Source organism: Carica papaya, chromosome 8 (genome assembly GCF_054855325.1).
Source record: "Carica papaya isolate Zhongbai chromosome 8, ASM5485532v1, whole genome shotgun sequence".
Taxonomy (NCBI): Eukaryota; Viridiplantae; Streptophyta; class Magnoliopsida; order Brassicales; family Caricaceae; genus Carica; species Carica papaya.
In genome coordinates this window covers 21,055,887-21,080,136 of record NC_142316.1, presented here as the reverse complement: position 1 = coordinate 21,080,136, position 24,250 = coordinate 21,055,887, and the positions used below count along the sequence as shown (strand labels likewise).

The window sequence follows — 24,250 nt, the reverse complement described above, 5'->3', positions numbered from 1 at the left end:
GGGATTGTACGGTTACAATTTTATTTCACATTCTATTATAGCTCTATAGTTTTCCAACTAGTCCATTCCTAATATTACATCAAATCCTACAAAATCTAATAGTATCAGGTTTATACATACCTCTATCACTGAAGTTTTTATCCTACAATCCTTATATACACAATGAGCCTCTAGTAGTCCTTTAGAGGGAGTTTCCACCATTAGTGTTTTTCCTAAAGGTTCTAGTCTAAACTCTATATTACAAGCAAATGCACATAAAATAAAAGAGTTAGTTGCACCTATATCGATCAAACCCTTGACAGAAGTACTATGAATAGAAAACATACCCTGGATGAGGACAGGAGCAGGAAAGACACCAGATTCATTTAGGTGGGGTACACTCGACCTTGTGCTACGGATCGAGCTATATCCTTTGGTCATTGGGGGTAGTCTTTTATGAGGTGTTTGGTGCTTCCGCATTGATAACAGGCATTATTGATATGCTGACATGGTAGGTCACCATGCAAGCGACCATAATGCTGACAGGGTTGGTTAGCTCGGGCAGGTGAAACTGTAGGTTGGGTAAGGCAGGAGGAAGGACAACTCTGGTTTATTTGTCTGGCGGGTTACTTACTTGGTCAGACAATCTTCTTTTAAGCTATTGGGGTTGTTGTTGAGTACGAACTAGAGCAATATATTGGTGTTTGATCGAGATAAGGTCTTCAGCCAACTGGGCATATTCAAGCACCTTCGTATACGAGTTGGGTGTCAGCATCACAACCCGATCATAAATGTCAGCACGAAGGCCCTTGAGAAACTTCCTAGCTTTTTGGTTTTTGGGGATGACCATCAAAGGGACAAACCTACACAGTTGAACAAAATGGGCTGCATATTGGGCTACAGACAGGCTTCCTTGCGGGAGGTCCTAAAATTCCTCCTCTTTTTTTTTGAACATAGGCAGGGAAGAAGTTATCAAAGAAAGCATCCATAAAAACTTCTCAAGCAGTAAGGGGGACAAGACTTCTTTCTTAAGTTGCCATGAGTGTTCAACTTCTCTGTTTAACATGAAAGCTGTAAGGGGGACTTTTTATTCTTTGGTCAGGTTTAGGACAGAGAAGAGCTTCTCTATTTGTAGGATTCAGGCTTCAGCTACTAAAGGATTAGGGCCACCTTCAAAGTGTTGGGTGTTAAGTTTCTTAAACTCCACTATATTTTAGAAGATTGACCGATCTGTGTCTCAGAATTTAGGGGCAAGAGGTGGACAAGGGTTGCCTTTGTTCTATCCTACGACTACAATTAATCCTTAGATGGCTCAGAAAAGTTTTACAAATTTAACCTTAGTCGGATGATCCGGGGCTTTAAGTCGCTCAATATGCTCTACGGATAGTCTTCCTTGCATTATTCCTACAAAAGAAAGGAGGACATGAGTTGGAGGTTTAATCTTGAAAAGAGGACTTATTTATTTCCTAGGTATTATAAAGGGTTCATCTACCTAAGGCCTCAATGCAAGGTATTTGATCCGCGAAATTCTGCTATGATACCATCTGTGACATCCCAAGTGCTAATTAAGGCAAATGGGTGTTAGATATAGATTCAGAATAATGAGTGCATGATAAAATTTATGCAGCGGAAAAAAATCATTACAAATCCCTTACAAATACATATGAGTTACAATACATACATATAGTAAGGACAGAAGTGGTTGCAAAATACAAAACAAAACATCAGGGTCACTTCTTTCACTATGCTATTGGACTCATCATAGTGCGAGAAAAGTCATGCACTCAGACTTGTGGATCAACGGGATCCTCATAGACTTCTAAGGGTAGGTCAGCCTATGGTTCCTCACTTTCTTCCTCATCTGAGGGGCATGGAAAGAGTGAGTTCCATATGCTCAGTAAGGAAAATAGTATTAAATTAACATCATAAAATTTCAAATGTTAATTATTTTATCTTACCATTTAACTTCCTCGTTTACCTATCTCACATTACGAAAATCATTTATTTATTAAGAAAACGATACGTTAATATAGACAATCAAACATAAATCATGCTAGATAATAAAAAAAATAAATTAAATCATGAAGTGCTCAGATTTTCATGTCATGCTTCGCAAACTCGTTACAACTTCCATCTTTGAGGGGAGATACAGATTTCCAACTACTCAAGTGGAATGACCTGATCAAATACAGATACGGTAATTTGTTCAAGCTCATTTCTGGATTGCCAAACAATGGTATGATCTATGATCACGACCATACCAACCATAGTGGCCCTAACAGATATCTACAGTCATGACATTACTGAGCAACGGGTGACCCCTACAGATAGTGCGATACCACTCTCGTCAAAGAGTACGTCGTCATCTACTAAGAGCGGTCCTTTTACGTCTTTCTAGACTAGATAGGGGAGGAAGAAACAAATACCTCGAAGGGCACTGGGAACAGATACCCCTTAGAGATAAAAAGGCTTACGACACACTTGATACAATATGCATATTAATACAGATACACTTCGGACCTTATTGGCTTCATTTCACTTTTCTCTTTTTTTTTTCTTTTATACTAATTATTATTATCGATTACATACATATTTATTACATGTAAATTTGTCAAGTGCCTGCAATTTACATAACATGCTTGAAAATAAGAATAATTCAACTTATTTGAACACAAAAGCATATAAAACAGGCAAAATAACAATATATTAATTTAGTTTATCTAAAATACTCCTTAAGGCATCGAAAAAAATACTAGATTCCTTATCGAATTCGTGATGTCTTCTCCTTCACCGTTCTCTTTTCTTTCTCTTCTTCTCTCACTAGACTACTATCTCTCTCTCTTTAAATCTTTACAAAATGAAAAAATGAAAGTGTGGAGAGGAAGGAAAGGGAAAGGCCAATTTATAGAATTTTGGAACCGTTGGATTCGTACCAAGTGACAAAATCTGGTGAAGAGAGAGAGAATAAAAAGATGCTCGTCATGAAAAACGAGGTAGGAGGGCCTCCACCGGCAGTGGTGGCACACTACCCGAGGTGGCATGTGACATCCCAGGTGCCAGTTAAGGTAAATGGGTGTCAGATATAGATTCAGAATAACGAGTGCATGATAATATTTATGCAGTAGAATCCAACTTTAACAAATCCCTTACAAATATATATAATGTTCCAAATACATACATCATTGAGGACAGAAGTGGCAACAAAATACAAAACATAAGGGCCACTTCTTTCACTATCCTATTGGAATTCATCAGAGTGCGGGAAGAGTCATGCACTTAGACTTGTGGATCCACGGGATCCTAATATATTTCAAAGGGTAGGTCTGCCTGCGGTTCCTCATTTTCTTCCTCATCTGGGGAGGAATGGAAAGAGTGAGTTCCATATGCTCAGTAAGAAAAATAATATTAAATTAACATCGTAAGATTTTAAAAGTTTATTATTTTATCTCACTGTCTAGCTTCGTTGTTGACCTAACTCATCATTAGAAAAGGAAATAATTTATTTGAAAATCAAAATAGTACGTTGGCAGTGAAAATCAAATATACGCATATCATGCCAAATAATAAAGAAAATCAAATAAATCATGAAATGCACAGATATTTCGTGTTAGTCTTCGCGAAATGGTTGTAAACTTACATCTTTGAGCGCAGATATAAATTTCTAACTACCTAAGTGGAATGACTGGATCAGATACATGTACGACAATTTGAGTAGGCCAACTTCTAGCTTGCAAAACCATGGTACGATATATGACCACAGCGGTACCAACCATAGTGGTCTTAATAGATATCTATAGTCATGACATTTTTTAGCCATGAATGACCCCTACAAATAGTGTGATACCACTCTCGTTAGAGGGAATGTCGTCATCCACTTGGAACAATCCTCTTATGTCTTTCTAGATTAGATAGGGAGGGGGAAACAAATACTTCGAAGGGCAAGGGGAACAGATACCCCTCAGAGATGAAAAGCCTAACGAGACACTGGATGCAATATGCTTGTCAATACAAATATACTTCAGACCACACAGGGTTGATTCTACTTTTCTTTTTTCTTTCTTTTATTATTACAGACTACATTTTACATTTATTACATGCAAATTAATCAAGTGTCAATAACTCACATAGCATGCTTGAAAATCAAAACAATTCGACTCATTTGAACGCAGAGGTATGCAAAACAGACAAAATAACAATCATATTAAATTTGTTTATCTAAAAATACTCCTTAAGACGTCGGAAGTAATACTAGATTCCTTACAGAAATCTTGATGTTTTCTTCTTCACTGTTTTTCTTTCTTTCTCCTCTTCTCTCACTATTTTATTGTATCTATCTCTCTAAATCTTGAAAAATAAAAGAAATGGAAGTGTGAAGAGGAAGGGAAAGGAAAGGATATTTATAAAATTTTGAAACTGTTGGATTTGTGCCAAGTGGTAAAATCTGGTGAGGAGAGAGGAGAAAAAGATTCTTGGCAAATAAAACGAGGGATAAAAACTTCCTCCACCAGCAGCGGTGTACACCACCCAAGGCAGCGGCGGTGCACTTCCCGAGGTGCCAATGCCTGGCCGGCACGCTGTAGGTTAGCCAGCAGGCGTATAAGCCTGCTATTGTGTGCACAGGGCCTAGGCATAAGCTGCACCATGCGCGCATGCCCCAAGTGCACAGGGCCTGTCCCCGCAGGCGTGCTACCTGGACGGTGCGTGCACAATGTGCAGCATTAGTTCATGCGCAAAGTGACGCACAAACGACCTACTTGTGGACGACAAGATGCGTGTGCAGATCCTGACCCTGCATAGTGCGCGTGGAGGGGATGTACGCGTTGTGCGTACGTCCCGTGGATGCGTGTATGCAGACAGGACCTACACACTATGTGCACGTCCTGTGCGTGCGTGCGTAAGGAGGGGACGTGCACGCTATGCCCATGTCCCATGCGTGCTAGCCTGTAGATGGGTCATGCACGTTGTGAACACACCCCACGACCATTCTTCATGCTTGTGCACACTCACAGTGCCCAGCACCCGCGCGGGGAAACAGTTTTCTGGCTGGATTTTCCCGCGAGCTAGTTGTCTCCCATTTCACTGTTTTCTAATTTTTTCTAAATTTTTTCCTTTGAAATAAAATGAAAATAATTTAAAATATTTTAAAATAAAATAAAAAGAAAATTAATAAAATAAAATAAAAACATAATTAATAAATATAAATAAAAATATATCCAAATTACGAATCTCGAGAAATGTTAAACAGTGTAAATTGACTTAAGTTCAAAGCAGCCAAAGGCCCAAATAAATAATGTTTCCTAATCATTTTAGCATTTTTTCCTCATTTCGTCCTTCAATTCCCACGTTGCTTCTTTTGAGGTGTGATGCCACCAACGTACTTTCACCATGGGAATCGTCTTGTTATGCAAGATCTTATTTGTCCACCCGAGAATTTTTATTTGAACCTCCTCATAGGTCATATCGGCCTGTACCTGTACCTCATCATGAGCAATAACATGAGAAGGATTAGGGTGGTACTTCTTGAGCATCGAGACATGAAAGACATTATGTAAATACACAAACTCCAGAGATAATGTGAGGCGGTAAGCCACAGGTCCAATGCACTTGACGATAAAAAAATTTCCACATAACGAGGGCTCAACTTCCATCTCTTTTCAAACTGCATCTACCTTTGTAGGGATAGACTTTAAGGAAAACTTAATCTCCCACGACAAACGTCAAGGGTCACCTACGATTATCGGCATAACTCTTTTGGCAGCTTTGGGCAGTTGCCAAATTCCTGCGGATGATTGCGACCTTCTCTACGGTCTCCTGAATGAAGTCTTGTCCTAAGTGGCGCTGGGTCCCGACTTCACTCCAGCAAGTAGGGGAATGACAAGGCCTTCCATACAAAGCTTCATACAGGGCCATACCGATGCTGGAATGATAACTGTTATTATAAGTAAATTCACAAAGAGAAAGATACTCATACCAGTTATCACCAAAGTCAAGAACGCGAGCACGTAACATGTCTTTCAATGTCTGAATCTCAGACTGACCATCCATCTGGGGATGAGAAGCGGTGTTGAAGTACAATCCAGACCCCAAAGCTTCTTAGAAGCTGTCCCAAAAGTGAGAGGTGAATTGGTGCTCGTGGTCGGATACAATGGATGAGGGAACTCCATGAAGTCGAACAATCTCATCAACATATAAGTGGGCTAACTTACTTATGGAGTTCATGGTTTGAGTAGGCAAAAAATGGGCAGTCTTGGTCAGTCTATCCATAATGACCCAAATGGACTAAAGCAGGTCCTTTGCAATCTGGTGATAAAATCCATAGTCACATGCTCCCATTTATATTTGGGAATCAGAAGACCTGTAGCAAGTTACTAAGTCTCTAATGTTCTACCTTTATCCAGACAAGTAAAGCATCGGGAGACATAGTCAACTATATCCTTCTTCATTCCTAGCCACCAATATTGTTGTTTTAAATCTCGGTACATCTTAGTATTTCTGGAATGAATGGATAACTTGGAAGCACGGGTGGTCTTGAGTACATTGGTGAGTATTGCATCGGGGACCCAAATTCAGTTCTGAAATCTGAACAATTTATCATCAGAGATCCTGAAATTAGGATATTCATCTAAAGTGAACTTACTTGATGAGTTCTTGGTCCATGACCTGTGCTTCCCAGTTCTTCATAAATAGATGGTAGGGCTCGGATTTGGGTGAGGCAGGTGCCTTTGCCATAATAGTTAAGGTAGAGTGATTGCACAGTGTTCATCATCTTCCAACTGGAGGCCATGGTTTAGGTCAGCACAACAGGCTCTTATCGACTTAGAGCATTGATGACTACATTCCCTCTCTCAGGGCGATAAATAATTTGACAATCATAATACTTCAGAAGATCCATCCAGTGTCTTTGCCTCATGTTTAACTCCCATTGCAAAAAGATATATTTCAGAATCTTATAGTTAGTGTAGATTTCGAAAGTCTGACCATAGAGGTAATGCCGCCATATCTTCAAGGCAAAGATAATGACTGTCAGCTCCAAATCATGGGTAGGGTAGTTCTATTCATGAACGTTGAGCTGTCAAGATCCAAAGATGACTACTATGCCACGCTGCATCAAGACACACCCCAAACCAATATAAGATACATCACAGTAAACTTGGAATCTTCCCTCATTGTCCAGAAGGATCAACATAAGGGCAAAGGTGAGACGACACTTTAGTTTTATTGAGCTTTCACTACATGCATAATTCCAAATGAATGGTACACCTTTTCTAGTGAGTCAACTCATGGTGGTAGCAATCTTGGCAAATCCATCAATGAATTGTCAATAGTAGCCTATCAAGCCAAGGAAACTATGCACCTCAGCCACATTGGCAAGCGAACTCCAGCTGGTTACTGATTCCCCCTTAGATGGGTCTACATAAACTCCTTCACTTGAGATTACATGATCGAGAAAAGAAACTCGATCCATCCAAAAGGAGCACTTGCTTAGTTTCACATACAGTTGGTCTTGGCAGAGTGTCTCTAACACTTTAGTCAAATGCACCATGTGTTCCCCATTGGTTTTGGAATACACTAAAATGTCATCAATAAAGACAATGATGTATTGATCTAGTGTGTGTCAAAAAACTCGGTTCATTAAGTCCATGAAAGCTGCTGGGGCATTGGTCAATCCCAACGGCATCACCCAGAACTCGAACAATCCATATCTACGCCGAAAGGCAGTTTTTGGAATATTTTCCTCTTTGACCCTCAATTGGTGGTACCTGATTCTGATATTGATCTTAAAAAAGATCGTGGCTCCTTATAGTTAAATGAAGAGATCGCTGATCTAGGGTAATGGGTACTTATTTTTAATAGTCACTCGGTTGAGTTCCCTATAGTTCACGTAGAGTCGGATGGTACCATCCTTTTTCTTTACAAACAACACTAAAGCTACCCAAGAAAAATGGATAAGGTGAATGAATTTTTGGGTGATAAGATCAGAAAGCTATATTGTGGGAGATAGACCGATCTGTGTTTCAGAATTCGGGGGCAGGGGGTGGATAAGGGTTGGCCTGGTTTTGTCCTACAACTGTAGTTAATCAATGAATGGCTCAGAAAAGTTCTATAAATTCAGCCCTAGTTCGATGATCCATGGCTTCAAGTCATTCAGTACGCTCTACGGATGGTCTTCCCTGCATCATTCCTAAAAAAGAAAGGAAGACACGAGTTAGAGATATAGTTTTTTTAAAAGAAGACATTTTTTTCCCTAGATACTCTAAAAAAAGTTTATCTACCCTAAGCCTTAGTGCAAGGGATTTATTCTGTAAAATTCTGCTCTAATACCCCCTGTGACATCCTAGGTGCCAATTAAGCCAAATGGGTGTCAGATACAGATTCAAAATAATGAGTGCATGATAATATTGATACAGTAGTATCAAACCTAACAAATCCCTTATAAATATATATAATGTTCCAAATACATATATCACTGAGGCCAAAAGTGGCAACAAAATACAAAACATAAGGGCCACTTCTTTCACTATGCTACTGGAATTCATCAGAGTGCGGGAACAGTCATGCACTCAGACTTGTGGATCCAAGGGATCCTCATAGACTTCAAAGGGTAGGTTTGCCTGCGGTTCCTCATTTTCTTCCTTATTTAGGGGGGAATGGAAAGAGTGAATTCCATATGCTCAATAAGGAAAACAATATTAAATTAACATCATAAGATTTCAAAAGCTTATTATTTTATCTCACTGTCTAGCTTCATTGTTGACCTAACTCATCATTAAAAAAGGAAACCATTTATTTGAACATCAAAATATTACGTTAGCATAGAAAATCAAATATACACATATCATGCCAAATAATAAAGAAATTCAAATAAATCATAAAATGCATAGATATTTCATGTCATGCTTTGTAAAGTCGTTGCAAACTTCTATATTTGAGGGCAGATACAGATTTCTAACTACTCAAGTGGAATGACCAGATCAAATACAGGTACAGCAATTTGCACAGGCCCACTTCTGGCAAGCAAAACCATGGTACAATCTATGACCATTGTCGTACCGACCATAATGGTCCTAATAGATATCTATAGTCACGACATTACTTAGCCACGAGTGACCCCTACAGATAGTGTGATAGCACTCTCATCAGAGGGCACGTCGTCATCAACTAGGAGCGGTCCTCTTACGTCTTTCAAGACAAGATAACGAAGGGGGAAGCAGATACCTCGAAGGGCAAGGGGAACAAATACCCCTTAAAGATAAAAAGCTTAACGACACACTTGATGTAATATGCATGTCAATACAGACATACTTCAGACCACACAAGCTTTATTCCACCTTTTTCTTTTTCTTTCTTTTATTATTACGGATTTTACATTTATTACATGCAAATTAATCAAATGTTAGTAATTCACATAGCATGCTTAAAAATTAGAACAATTCGACTCATTTGAACACAGCGGCAGTAAAATAAGAAAAAATGACAATCATATTAAATTTGTTTATCTAAAACTACTCCTTAAGACATCGGAAGTAATAATAGATTCCTTAATGAAACCTTGATGTTTTCTTCTTTACTGTTTTCCTTTCTTTCTCTTCTTCTCTCACTATTTTACTGTCTCTCTCCTTCTCTCTCTCTCTTTCTCTAAGTCTTTTAAAATGGAAGAAATAGAAGTATGGAGAGGAAGGGAATGGAAAGGGCAGTTTATAAAATTTTGAAACCATTGGATTCACGCCAAGTGATGAAAGCTGGTGAAAAGAGAGGAGAAAAAGATTCTTGGCTCAAAAAATAAGGGACAAAAACTTCCTCTACTTGTAGTGGCAGTGCGTCGCCCAAGGCTTGCTCAAGGTGGTAGTGCCCAGACAGTGCGCTGTAGGCTAACCTACAAGTGCATAGGCCTGCTACTGTGCAAACAGGGACTAGCCTATCCGCGCATGGCGTAGATGTATTAGGCGCCATGCACGCAGGCCCCAGACGCAAAGGGCCTGGTCGTGCAGGCCTGCTGCTGAGCCGGTGCATGCGCAAAGCGACGCACTGACGATCCTCATGCGCACCAACGATCCTCATGCGCACCTATAAGGTCGTGCACATAGGTCCTAACACCGCGCCTTGCACACGAGCAAGATGTGCGTGCATGTTTACGAAGGGGACGTGCGCACTGTGTGCACATCCCGTGCGTGATAACATGCAGAAAGGGGTGTGCACTGTGCACAAGCCCCACGGCCACTGTGCGCGCAGGTGCACCTGCACAATGCCCAACACCTGTGTGGCCAAACAATTTTCTCGCAAGACTCGCGGGCTGGTTTTCTCCCATTTTTTCGTTTTTTGATTTATTTCTAAATTTTTTCCTTTGAAATAAAATGAAATAATTTAAAATATTTTAAAATAAAATAAAAACAAAATTAATAAAATAAAATAAAAATATATCAAAATTACGAATTTTGAGAAATGTTAAATAGCGTATATTAACTTAAGTTTAAAGTGGCCAAAGGCCCAAATAAATAGAGTTTCCTAATCATTTTAGCACAATGATAGGCGGGGTGTTACATGGCAGTACCCCAATCGACGCACTGGGCACCGTGCGCGCATTCCCCAGCACATAGGGACAATCAACGCAGGCTTGCTGTGCGGATGGCGCATGCACAGTGTTTGGCACTTGTCTGCGCACGAGGTGATGCGCGGACAGGCCACCCACGCGTGATGGCACGCTTGCACGTCTTTACCCCCCACCATGAGTGCAAAAGGGATGTGTGCACTGTGCGCAGGTCTTGTGCATGCATGCGTGCGGAGGGGACGTGCGCGTTGTGCGCACTTCTCGTGCGTGCGTGCGGAAGGGATGTGCGTGCTGTGTGCAAGTCCCGTGGCTACTGTGCGCCCATGCGTGCGCGCACAGTGCCCAGCACCCGCGCGGACAACCTTACTCCCTACTGGATTTTTCCCGCGGGATTTTCTTCTTGATTCGCTTTTTTTTATTTTTATCTCTATTTTCACATTTAATTTAAATGAGTTAGACTTAAAAATAAATTAAAATAAAATTAAAGAAAAATTAAATAAATAAAAATCAACCAAAATTACGAATTACCATAAGTATTAAGCAACGTAAATTAATTAAGTTTAATGCAATCAAAGGCATGAATAAATCAGGTTTCCAAATCATTTTAGAATAGTGATTGATGGGGTGTTACACTATATGCCCTTGTCAGTCACACCCTTGTGTCCATAAGGCTGGATGGCTGGCCCCTATTTGCCACTAGTGGCAAATGCAATGAGGGACTCCCCTCATGGGCCTTGGACCAAAAGCAAGCCTAAATAGGCTGAGTTGCTTGATAGGCTTCAAGAAGCCTAGAAAGGATTTATTTTTGGGCTTTCTGGAGCACAATGACTGATAGTGGACCCCAAAGGATTCAATATGGGTTTTACGGGCCAATGGGCCAAGGACCAGTTTAAATGGGCCTTATTAGGTCGGGAGACAATTGAAAAGCATATTTGTGAGCCCATTTGATTGAATAATAAGAAATTATACGATTATCTTAAATGCATAATAGAATTGAGAATAACTCTACAAATGGTTATTAATTTGATGGAAACCTAAACTTAACAAAGAAAGTCCTAAATTTTTTTCTCCGTTATCATGGAAGGGTTTTTGTTATCTGTCGGATTACTAATTGTTGGTGAACCACTCTCTAGGAATGAATACTATACTAGTATCCCCTCTGACAAGAGTATATGATGCAGAACCCCAAAACCCTTGCTTGAACCGTAGAACTCTTCAATCGGGTTAGAAGGAAATTTAGATCACAAGTAAAAAAGGAATCAAATTTATTCAATCACCCAAATGGTAGAAGTTAAAGAGAACCCAAGAAAGATAAATTATATCCCTTAAACCCAATCTAAACAAGCACCAAGAATAATTGAAATAGGAAATCAAAATTGAAATACAAGTGATAACAATTGTATTCCAAATCAACACCTTATGCATAAAGTGAAAAGAAAGCCAAAACGGTCTCAACTCAATTCTGAAATATTTGATTACAACTCTTAATGTCCACAAAGAAGAGTTCCTTTGGTATTTATAGCAAAAAAAAATCAATGATAGATTACAATACAATAACTATAATTGTAACTCCCATAATAACTAAGCTAATTATGTCGTAACTACAATTGTAACTCCAACAATAACTAGGCTAATTATAGGCATGTAATTGTTACGTAACTCCTTGTAACTCCAATCTTCTTAAACAATACCACTAATTGTTTGTGGCACCATATAGTTATGGGCTCATTCTTGTAATAACACTAAAACAAGACTTAAAGCCAAAATGAGTTATACTTATCTATATGGGCTTAATTAACTCAAACTAAAATAAAACAATCTAAAATACTTAAAACAACTCAACTAATCCATCCCATACATAAGGCTTATTCATCCATTATCAATAAGACTTAAACAAACCCAAATTATCCCAAATCACTTAAATCCAATTAAAGTTACGAATTTGGGTTGTTCAAAAAGCTCATATTTGAACTTTCCATAATTGGCCAGCCCATCATCCACATGTTTTTGAGTAAAAACTTGAAGTAACTCTTTAAGCTTCTTTGCCTTTGATCTCGTTACTGGTCCACTGAAACTTTCCAGATTTGGAACTGTATTTGTGTTTACATCATTTGAAATTCTCTCCAAGTCACCTTCTGATGCTCTTTGAGTATCTGAAGTGTTTTTAGTCTTGTTTGCATCATTCCCCCTCCCCTCAAAAGGATTCGTCCTCGAATCAATTCCTGCATCAATTTCAAAAGGGGATAAATCAGATATGTTAAATGTAGCCGAAACACTATACTCCCCTGGTAGGTCCACTTTGTAGGCATTTTCATTGATTTTGGCTATGATTTGAAATGGACCATCCCCACGAGCATCCAACTTAGATTTCCGTTTTGATGGAAATCGTTCCTTGCGCATATGAACCCACACCCAATCTCCAGGTTCAAATGAAATCTTGTGCCTTCCTTTATTGACATGGGATGCTACTTGTTCATTTTTCTTTTCAATGTTCTGCCTTGCTTTTTCATGAATTGCTTTAACCATTTTTGCTTTCTTATGTCCATCCAAATTAGAAATGTCACTTATAGAAATAGGCAATAAATCAAGTGGAGTTAAGGGATTAAAACCATACACAATTTTAAAAAGAAAAAACCCAATAGAAGAATGTATACTCTGATTATAAGCAAATTCAACAAATGGTAGCATATCTTCCCAAGTTTTAACATTCCTTCCAATTAAAGTACGTAATAATGTACCAAGTGTTCTATTTACTACTTCAGTTTGATCATCCGTTTGTGGATGTGAAGTAGTAGAAAATAAAAGTTTGGTCCCAAGTTTGGACCACAAAACTCGCCAAAAGTGGCTTAAAAACTTAACATCCCTATCGGACACAATGGTTTTAGGAATGCCATGCATTCTAACAACTTCGCAGAAAAACAAATCCGCTATATATGTGGCATCATCTGTTTTGTGACATGGTATAAAGTGTGCCATTTTGGAAAAACGATCAACAACAACAAATATTGAGTCTCAGCCTTTTCTAGTCCTAGGCAAACCCAACAAAAAGTTCATAGAAATATCAACCCAAGGATGTGTAGGAATGGGTGATGGCATATATAATCCATGTGGTTGAACTCTAGACTTAGCTTGCCTACACGAGATGCACTGCGCACAAATTTTCTCAACATGTTTGCGCATATTAAGCCAAAAGAAATGTTCATGTAAAATGCTCAAAGTTTTGCCAATCCCAAAATGTCCCATTAAACCACCACTATGTGTTTCACGAACAAGCAACTCCCTAATAGAACTATTAGGCACATATAATTTTTCCTTTTTAAATAGAAAACCATCATGCCTATAAAAATTTTGAAATACCACATGTTCACAAGCCACGTAAACATTTGAAAAATCACTATCATGCACATACAATTCTTTAAAATGCTCAAATCCCAACAATTTTGTAGAAAGAGTAGAGATAAGATTGTACCTTCTTGAAAGCGCATCAGCTACCACATTTTCTTTTCCTTGCTTATATTGGATCACATATGGGAAGGACTCTATGAATTCTACCCATTTTGCATGTCATTTATTAAGCTTGCCTTGCCCTTTCAAATGCCTCAAAGATTCACGATCGGTGTGAATCACAAATTCTTTTGGTAACAAATAATGTTGTCATGTCTCTAATGCTCTTACCAAAGCATAAAACTCTTTGTCATAGGTGGAATAATTCAATTGTGCACCATTGAGCTTCTCACTGAAGTAAGCAATGGGTCTTTTATCCTGCATAAGAACAACACCTATCCCAAGCCCAGAGGCATCACATTCAATTTCAAAAGTTGAATCAGAATTAGGCAATCTTAATAAATGCGCATTACATAATTTTTCTTTCAATAAGAAAAACGCATGTTCTTGTTCTTTTCCCCAAACAAACCCCTTATCTTTTTTCATGATTTCAGTTAAAGGGGCAGCAACAACACTAAAATCTTTTACAAATCTCCTACAGAAACTTGTCAAACCATGAAAACTACGCACCTCACTTACACTTTTAGGTGTCGGCCACTCTTGAATAGCCTTTACCTTTTCACTATCTACCTCGATTCCTTTCACACTCAAGACATATCCTAAGAAAATGATGCGATCAATGCAAAATGTACATTTCTTCATGTTAGCATATAGTTGAAATTTGCTCAATGTGTCAAACACTTGCCCCAAATGCATGACATGTTCATCAATAGATTTGCTATACACAAGAATGTCATCGAAGTAGATAACCACAAACTTTCCAACAAATTCACGTAAAACATGGTTCATTAAACGCATGAAAGTACTTGGCGCGTTAGTTAAGCCAAATGGCATAACCAACCACTCATATAACCCTTGTTTTGTTTTAAAAGCAGTTTTTCATTCATCTCCTGGTTCATTCTTATTTGGTGATAACCACTTTTAAGATCAATTTTAGAAAATACACAAGCACCATCCAACTCATCTAACATATCATCAAGTCGAGGTATTGGGTATCGATATTTTACCGTTATTTTGTTGACGACTCTACAATCAACACACATACGCCAACTACCATCTTTTTTGGGTACTAATAAGACGAGCACTGTGCATGGACTTAAACTTTCTCGAATATGCCCCTTTTGTAAGAGTTCCTCCACTTACCTTTGAAGCTCTTTGGTATCCTCGGGATTGTTCCTATAGGCTGGTCTATTTGGTATGGCAGCCCCGGGAATGAAGTCAATTTGATGCTCAATCCCTCTTAAAGGTGGTAAACCTTGAGGTAGATAATCGAAAAAAACATCGCTAAATTCCTGCAAAACTTCAACCACAACACTTGGCAAAGAAGGGTCAAGTTTGTTAGTTGAGAAACAAGCTTCCTTGTACATGAGTATAATAATTGGCTTGTTAGAAAATAAAGCTTTCCTCACATCTCTCATTTTAGCATAAAAGCTCATTTTCTTTCCCTCATTCCTTTTTATGGTCGAACGCATCTCTCTTTCTTTTTCCTTTTGATCTTCATTTTTCCACTCTAATTTTCTCTCACTCTCTTTTCTTTTTCTCTCGGTCTCTCTTTGTGGGAATTCATCATGGGACTTTTCAAGTTGCATTTGGTCTTCAAAAACTTGTTTAGGGGTTAAAGGAAGAAGAGTATACTTTTTGCCCTCTTTTCCTACCATGTACCTATTGAGATACCCATCATGCATCACTCTCCTATCCCATTGCCATGGTCTACCTAGCAAAATATGACTAGCTTGCATAGGAACTACATCACATATCACGTCATCACTATACTTCCCAATAGTAAAAGGCACCCTCACTTACTTATTAACTCTCACCTCCCCACTATTGTTAAGCCATTGCAGCTTATAAGGTTTAGGATGTTTTGTAGTTTCCAAACCCAGCTAATAATCATGCTACACAATTTTTCATTCACTTGACATCTAGAATGAAAAATGTTCTCTCTTTGCAACTTAACCCCATCATCATCATTCCTTACTTGCATATTCAAAGCACGTCTAGAAACCAACAATCTGCCTTCCATAGGCATTTCCCCATCACTACAATCCTCCAAAGGAGGCATTTCATCCTCCACATCATTCTCATCATTTGTTTCAACACCATCACCATGCATCACCTAATTACCCTTTTATTTGGGCATTGAGATGCAATATGACCAAAACCCAAGCATCTAAAACACTTGATATCTCTATTACTAGGCACTTGGGAGTTAGAAATACCTTTGTTTTTATTATCATTAGCATCTTTTGGCTTCGTTTTGTCATCTCTTTTGACTTGGACAGCCTTGTTATCTCCCCTCCAACTCGGTCTCTAATTGAAATTTTGGGCAGAGTAAGTGTTGCCTTGCCTTGTGTTCCCCTTTCTCTTTAATTGTCTTTCAATCTTTATAGCCATGTGCACCATATCATCAATCTCCACATAATGTTGAAGCTCTACAATGTTAGCTATGTCTTTGTTAAGGCCATTTACCCTGCCATAGTAGCTTCCCTATCCTCTTCAATATTAGCCCTTATCATGGCTATCTCTATCTCTTTGTAGTAATCTTCTACACTCTTGTTCCCTTGTATAAGGCCTTGCAATTTTTGATGTAAGTCCCTATAGTAGTGAGCAAGAACAAAGCGCCTTCTCATGATAGCCTTCATTTCGGCCCAAGTGGAAATAGATCTCTCTCCATTTCTCTTTTTCCTTGTGATGAGTTGATCCCACCACACAATGGCATACTCTCCAAACTCCACAACCACAAGCTTTATCTTTTTCTCCTCCGAATAATTGTGGCACTTAAAAAAAAGCCCCACCTTGCGCTCCTATTCAAGATAAGCATTCGGATCATTCTTGCCTAGAAACGATGGGATTTTCATTTTGATGCTCCCAATGTTTTTATCAAGATCGTTTCGACCCCTACCATAATTTCGACCTTCATTGACCAAAGTAGCTTGGTCATCAAATTCTTCCTCCAGTTCCTCACCAAAAGGTGGTGTTGGAAGTCTTCTTGCCCCTAGATTGGTTTGGGAAGCTTCCCCTCTCATGGAATTTAACTCACGTTGTTGTTTCTCTAGTTTCTCATTCATTTTGCCAATAGCTAGTTGAATTTGCACAATTAAGCAAATTAGGTTAATCTTTCTTTTTTTTTTGCTGAATGCAAATTTCTCTCTTTTTTTTTTGTAAGAAATAATGAAAATGAAGACAACAAAATAAGGATAGACTAATTTACTTGGTGAACCAATGGTCTGATACCAAATGATGCGGAACCCCAAGACCCTTGCTTGAACCTTAGAACTCTTCAATCGGTTTAGAACGGAATTTAGATCACAAGTAAAAAAAGAATCAAATTTGTTCAATCACCCAAATGGTAGAAGTTAAAGAGAACCTAAGAAAGATAAATGATATCCCTTGAACCCAATCCAAACAAGCACCAAGAACAATTGAAATAGGAAATCAAAATTGAAATATAAGTGATAACAATTGCATTCCAAATCAACACCTTGTGCATAAAGTGAAAAGAAAGCCAAAATGCTCTCAACTCAATTCTGAAATGTTTGATTAAAACTCTTGATGTCCACAAAGAAGAGTTCAATTGGTATTTATAGCCAAAGAAATCAATGATAAGTTACAATACAATAACTACAATTGTAACTCCCACAATAACTAGGTTAATTATGTGATAATTACAATTGTAACTCCAACAATAACTAGGCTAATTATAGGCATGTAATTGTTATATAACTTCTTGTAACTCCAATCTTCTTAACCAACACCACTAATTGTTTGTGGCACCATATAGTTATGGGCTCATTCTTGTAATAACACTAAGATAAGACTTAAGCCCAAAATGAGTTATACTTAATTATATGGGCTTGATTAACTCAAACTAAAATAAAACAATCCAAAATACTTAAAACAACTCAACTAATCCAGCCCATACACAAGGCTTATTCATCCATTATCAATAAGACTCAAACAAGCCCAAATTATCCCAAATCACTTAAATCCAATTAAAGTTACGAATTTGAGCTGTTCAAAAAGCTCATATTTGAACTTTTCACAATTGGCCAGCCCATCATCCACATGTTTTTGAGTAAAAACTTGGAGCAACTCTTTAAGCTTCTTTGCCTTTTATCTTATTACTGGTCCGCTGAAACTTTCCAGGTTTGGAACTGTATTTGTGTTTACATCATTTGAAATTTGCTCCAAGTCACCTTCTGATGCTCTTTGAGTATCTTGAGTGTTTTTAGCCTTGTTCACATCAATAGATCATGAGTGACTATAGGTGTCACAGTGGTGAAGTAGTGTTGTGATCATAGAATTTTACTGAACTACTAAATTTTGAACCAAAATTGTTTCCTCATTCACAGTTATAGTTGGGGATCCTCTTTGCCTTTTGTTTATATAGGTCTAAATGGCTTTGCATAAAATTCAGTAGAAACAATGGAAACCAAAATTAGTAAGAATAAATGAAACAATCAAAATTGTCTAGTTGTCCTGTCATTGATTAGGTTTTAATTTGCTCTGAAGTGAATTGTTTTGTCATGCATTTAATCATACAGTTAGAAATAGGTTGAAATTGCTATTTTAAATTAATATAAATTAAATTTTACTATGAAATTTTCAGCAGTCTCTATGACGTAGTACATTATTTAAATGATAAAAAGGTGTTTCACAAATTGTCTTAATGAACTTTTGAAACGTTAGTGGTATTGTTATAATGCTATTTTTCCTTATTGAGTTTCATAGAACTCACCCCAATCTATTCCCCCCGGATGATGTTAAAGAAGATGATATGCCTCTTACCTGCCCCTTAATGCTTGTTTGGATATGTTCATGGATCTTTAGATGTTTGAGTGCGAAAGTGTGCTTTACTTTGGAGGATAAATATTTTGTAACTTGTAGAAGTAGTGACACGGGAGGGTATGGGGAATGCAAAAACAAAGATTAGGAAAAATAAACAAGGAAAGAAAAACGCCACGGACTTATCGATCTGTTGATCCCTGCTCCTTGGCTCAACAAGACATCTGACAACTCCAACTTCTCAAAGAACTTGAAGAAACTAAATTAATAAAAATACTAAAAGAAGAAAAGGCTAAACTTTCAAGAATTTCTCTCAAATTGATTGTACTTAGTATTTTTTAACCTATGCGCAAATGGTTATTTATAGTTTTTTTTAGACAATCTAGATGAGTACAAACTTATGGAATAAATTAATAAAATAATATCCTACTTAAAATTCTATCTAAATGTAGGATAATTATATAATAAAATAATTATTCTATCCCAAAAAAATTAATTAACTAATTCTAGGGATAGAATTTACAATAAAATAATAATTAAAATAACCTAATACTTATCCCATGTGATTTTCATGTAAAATACATAGAGAAATTATATTAAAATAATATGATAAATAATATAATTAAAAATATAATAAAATAATAGCTTAGGATAACCCTAAGATTAAAATATTATATAATTAATCCTTGAATAAGCTTTATTTAAATAATAATAATAATTAAATAATGAGGTGATAATTACTATGTGAATTTACTGAACTTTAGGATGAAAAATCACATGGAGCATGTGGTGAAAAGAAGTCCAAAAAGCTTGCCACTTCTTCCCCTCTCCCACATACATCACATACATCACACACCTCAACTGTGCAGGCTAGGGAAGCCCAAACATGTGCGCACTCAGCCATTGAGTCTCACGGCTCGCTCGAGATTCTCTTTGATTGGGGCCGCAACTGCTACTGGGCCGGGCATTCAACTTGGTTTTTTCTCCCTTGGGTCTGGGTCTACTAGATCAAGCCTCAGGATGAGGGTCAGCTCTCAAATCTTTTTAATGGGCTTCAATTGGCCTATTTATAGGGACTTGCGGCATGGGTCGCACGTTCTTCTCAAGAGTAGGACCTGTTAGCCTACGGGATGGGCCTAGCGGGCTGAGTGCCTCGGGTCGCTTGCCTGTGGGTGCCTCTCTTCCATGCGCAGCCTCAAACACACCATCTTCATCTTCTAGGATTAATCCAAAAGCCCACAACTCATCATCGTTGATACTTCCTTGGGCCAGTTGTCTTGGTGGCTCATAAAGCTTCACGGTCTTAATGGCATCAATAATCTATCTTACCCGATCTAAACATGCATGAATTGGATCCTTGGGCTTCATGGGATTAGGGCTTGTCACCAAATCTTGACTCTATTTCCTTGGTCTAGGCTTCTCCATGGCCTTGTCTCTGGATTAGTGTGAAATCTAATTGTTGCTTCCTGGGTAACTAAAAAACCCTCCTAGGGTCATGTCAAGTAGCTTAAAAGTTAATTTATAAATATTTTGATAGCTAACTTCATTACCTCATAAGTACAATTGTATATTTTGTAAGGGATGAATCTAACTTCTGCGGTATAGTTTATTTTTTATCGCATTCATTGCTGCTATGTTTTTTAACATTGCTGTCTATAAATACATACTTTCCTCATCACTTTCATTCCATTCTTCCATCCTCCAAGAGCTTAGAGAGAGAGGGAGAGGAGAATAAGAAGAAAAGGTGTAGGAAACATCAACGTTTTTGTAAGGAATTCAGTATTTACTTTTAAACATTCTAAGGAGAATTTCTAGAATAAAAATTAATGAGGTTTAAATTTATGATTTGTATGGTTGAATTTTATGCGTAAATGAAGTAATTTTACGTGATAATGCATGCTTTATGATCATATATGAACTTATTAATTTGCATGTGTAATTTATATGATTTGATACTTGAACTAAATATTGATATGTGATGCTATTGACGGTACAAAAATGATTAAGCATGAAATGATATGTACACATGAGAAATATATATTGGTTTTAGCATGCATAGTTCATACGTGTTTTGTTAGACTTTTTATCTCTAAGGGATTTTTATTTCTCCCCCATCTGATATGAAAAGACATGAGAGGACTACTCCCTATGGATGATAGCGTACCCTCTGATGAGAGTGGTGATGTGATATGATTGTAGGGGTCACCGTTGGTAAAGTACGACCGTGGCCATAGTTGACATATAGGACCATTGTGGTTGGCACGGCCGTGGTTATAGTTTATGTCAAGGTTTGGCAAGTCGTAAATGTACTGTTAGTTTGACAAGTCACAAATTACTGTTATAAATGAAATGAATTGGTCACTCCACATGGGTAGTCGAGAAACCATATTGCCCTCAGTAGATGAAAGTTAAAATGACTTTGCAAAAAATGACACAAAAAATAGTGCATATCATGATCTATTTAATTTTCTTTATTGTTAACATAATATATTTGATTGATATGATATGATGAATTGATGACTTCCTTAATAAAATAAATTATATTCATAATTTAATAAAGTACCCTATCATGACTCTTAATGGTAAGTAATGATGATACCTTTAATAACTTTTAAAATCTTATAATATTATTTAAATACTATTTTTTTTTGAGTAAATGGAACTCATCCCTTTCGATGCCCCCTCTAGATGAGGAAGATAGTGAGGAACCGATCGCTCACCTACCCCTTAAAGTCTTTAAGGATCCCATGGATCCATAAACTTTTTTGAGTGCATGATTTGTCCCGCACTTTGATGAGTCCTTTTACATAATGATAGAAGTGGCCTTTTTTGTATTTTGATATCTTGTATTTTATTGCCACTTCTGACCTCAATTATATGTGTAATTGGGAACTCATATATTTCGTAAGGGATTTTTAATAAATTGCTCTCCTTGATGCATTTAACTATTATGTACTCATAATATGTTTCTGTATCTGGAACCTTTATACTGTAATTAGCCTTTGCGATGTCACAAATAGTATCAAAGTAGTTATGCAGAACAATCCCTTACACCTTAGGCTGTAGTTGGGAAAAACCCTTTTAAAATAATTGGGAAATATATCGTCTTTTAAAAGTTAGACTATCAAATCGTGTCTTTTTTTTTTGTATGAATGACATGAGGAAGACTTTTTATAGGGTGCACCGAAAGACCTAAGGCCCAGGATCATCCGACCATAGTCGAGTTTACTGAACTCTTCTAAGCCATCCAAGGTCTGATCGCAGTCGTAGGACAAAACTAACCCAACCCTTGCCAACATCCTTCTGCCCCTGAATATCGACTAACCAAAAAGTCTATCTCCTACAATATAGTAGAATTTATGAAATTTAACCCTCCCCACTTTAAAGGAGGCCCCGACCCCTTAGTAGCTAAAGCTTAGATCCTACAGATAGAGAAACGTTTCTCTATCTTAGGCCTAACCAAGGAGCAAAAAGTTTTCCTAGCAACCTTATGCTAACCAGTGAAGCCAAACATTGGTGGCGACTTAAAAAGGAAGTCCTACCTAGCCCAACCACTTAGAGGTTTTTATGGAAACATTTTTCGAGAACTTCGTCCCAGTCTATGTCCAAAAGAAGGAGGAGGAATTTCAGGACCTCTGGCAGGGAAACTTGACGGTTGCCCAATATGCATTCTAATTCGTTCAGCTGTCTAGGTTTGCTCCATTAATGGTCACCCCTGAGAGTCACAAGGCTAGGAAGTTTATGAAGGGCCTTCGTGCTAATATCTGCATCTGGGTAGCGATGCTGAGACCCAACTCGTATGTCTAGGTGTTAGAACATGCCCAGTTTGCTGAAGACCTTATCTCAGCTAAGCACCAACGCATTACCTGATTCTATACCCAACAAAAATAACACCAACCCCAACAACTCAGAAGAATACTGCCTGACCCAATAAATAAATAACCTTCCCACCCTTCCCAACCATGCCAGCATTGTGGTCGTTTGCATGGTGATCAGCCGTGTCAGTGTTTGAACAACACTTGCTATAAATGCAAAAGCACTTAGCACTTTGTGAAAACTACTCTCAGTTGTCGAAGGACATGGCCAGACCTGTAGCCCAAGGTCGTGTGTATCACCTTGATGAACCTGGTGCCCTCATCGCTCTAATCTTCATCCAAGGTATGCTTTCTATCCATGATATTTCTACTAGAGCTCTAATTGATCATGTGCTACACACTCTTTCATTTCTTGTACATTTTCTTGTAAATTAGATATTAAGCCCGAACCTTTAGGTGAAGTATTAGTAGTAGAAACTCCCTCTAAGAGTTTATTAGAAGCTCATTATATATATAGAAATTGTAAAATAAAGGCTTCAGAAGTAGACTATTAGTAGATCTAATGATTTCTTAATATTTTGATGTTAATTTAGGAATGGATTAGTTAGAGAAATAAACGGAGAATCATTAACTTTAAAAGTAAAGTTGTAACCTTGCGATAACTGAAAATGAAATAAAAATCTACTTTTGTTGTTTTCTAACCTTTGAATAGACAGAAATATGGATGTTGATCCCGCTGTGTATTTCATTCTCATTGTTTGTGACTTTTCGGAAGTCTTTCCATAATATCTACCTAGTCTGCCTCCCTCACGGGAGATAGAGTTTTTTATCGACCTGCTTCCTAGAATACAACCTATCTCAAAACTTGACTATTGCATGAGTCGTACTGAGCTTGTGGAATTAGAAAACTAGCTTTTCAAACTTCTTGGTAAAAAATTCATCTGCCCCATTCATTCCCCTTGGGGTGCCTCGGTGTTATTATTCATTTACGATAAATTTTAGTGGGAAAATTTACTAAAGTGAGGGGAATGTAACACCCTAAAAACTTTTGTGATTAATTTGTAATGTGCCCTAAGGACGCTTCAACTCCTTAATATTTCGTGATTTTAATTTTTTAGATAAATATCATATTTCATGTTTTTATTTGATTTAATAATTCTCAAATTTATCATTTCATTTTGTTATAGGAAAATTACATTGTATTTATTAATTAAATTAAATATTAGGAAAAACGGATGAATATCGTGCACCCTATTCACGCGTCGTCTGCGCGGTAGGCCTGAGCGCTGTAAGGCCTACATGTGCGACAGGCTAGGCCTGCGTACGGTAGGCTAGGTCAACACATGCAGAAGGCTAGGCCTGTGATGCATGGCTGGCTGGGGTAACGTGCGTTGCCTCGTGCAGTACAAGCTGCCCCTTTGGGTGGTGAGCTGTCGTCAACTTGGGCAATGTGCTGCTATCGTTTGGGTGGCATGCCTTCATTTTTCACACCACTATCACATCGTATCGTCCATCTGTCGATCGTATCTGTCAGTCGTCACATCACATTTTTGAGTGCATGACTTGTCTCACACTCCGATGAGTCCTTTAACATAATGATAGAAGTGACACTTTTTGCATT

General features: G+C 37.8%; 1 pseudogene; it reads right to left on the bottom strand.

Moving 5' to 3' along the window:
• Nucleotides 1-637: 637 nt before the first annotated feature.
• LOC148251278 (uncharacterized) lies at nt 638-22,952 on the bottom strand (annotated as a pseudogene).
• Nucleotides 22,953-24,250: the final 1,298 nt, after the last annotated feature.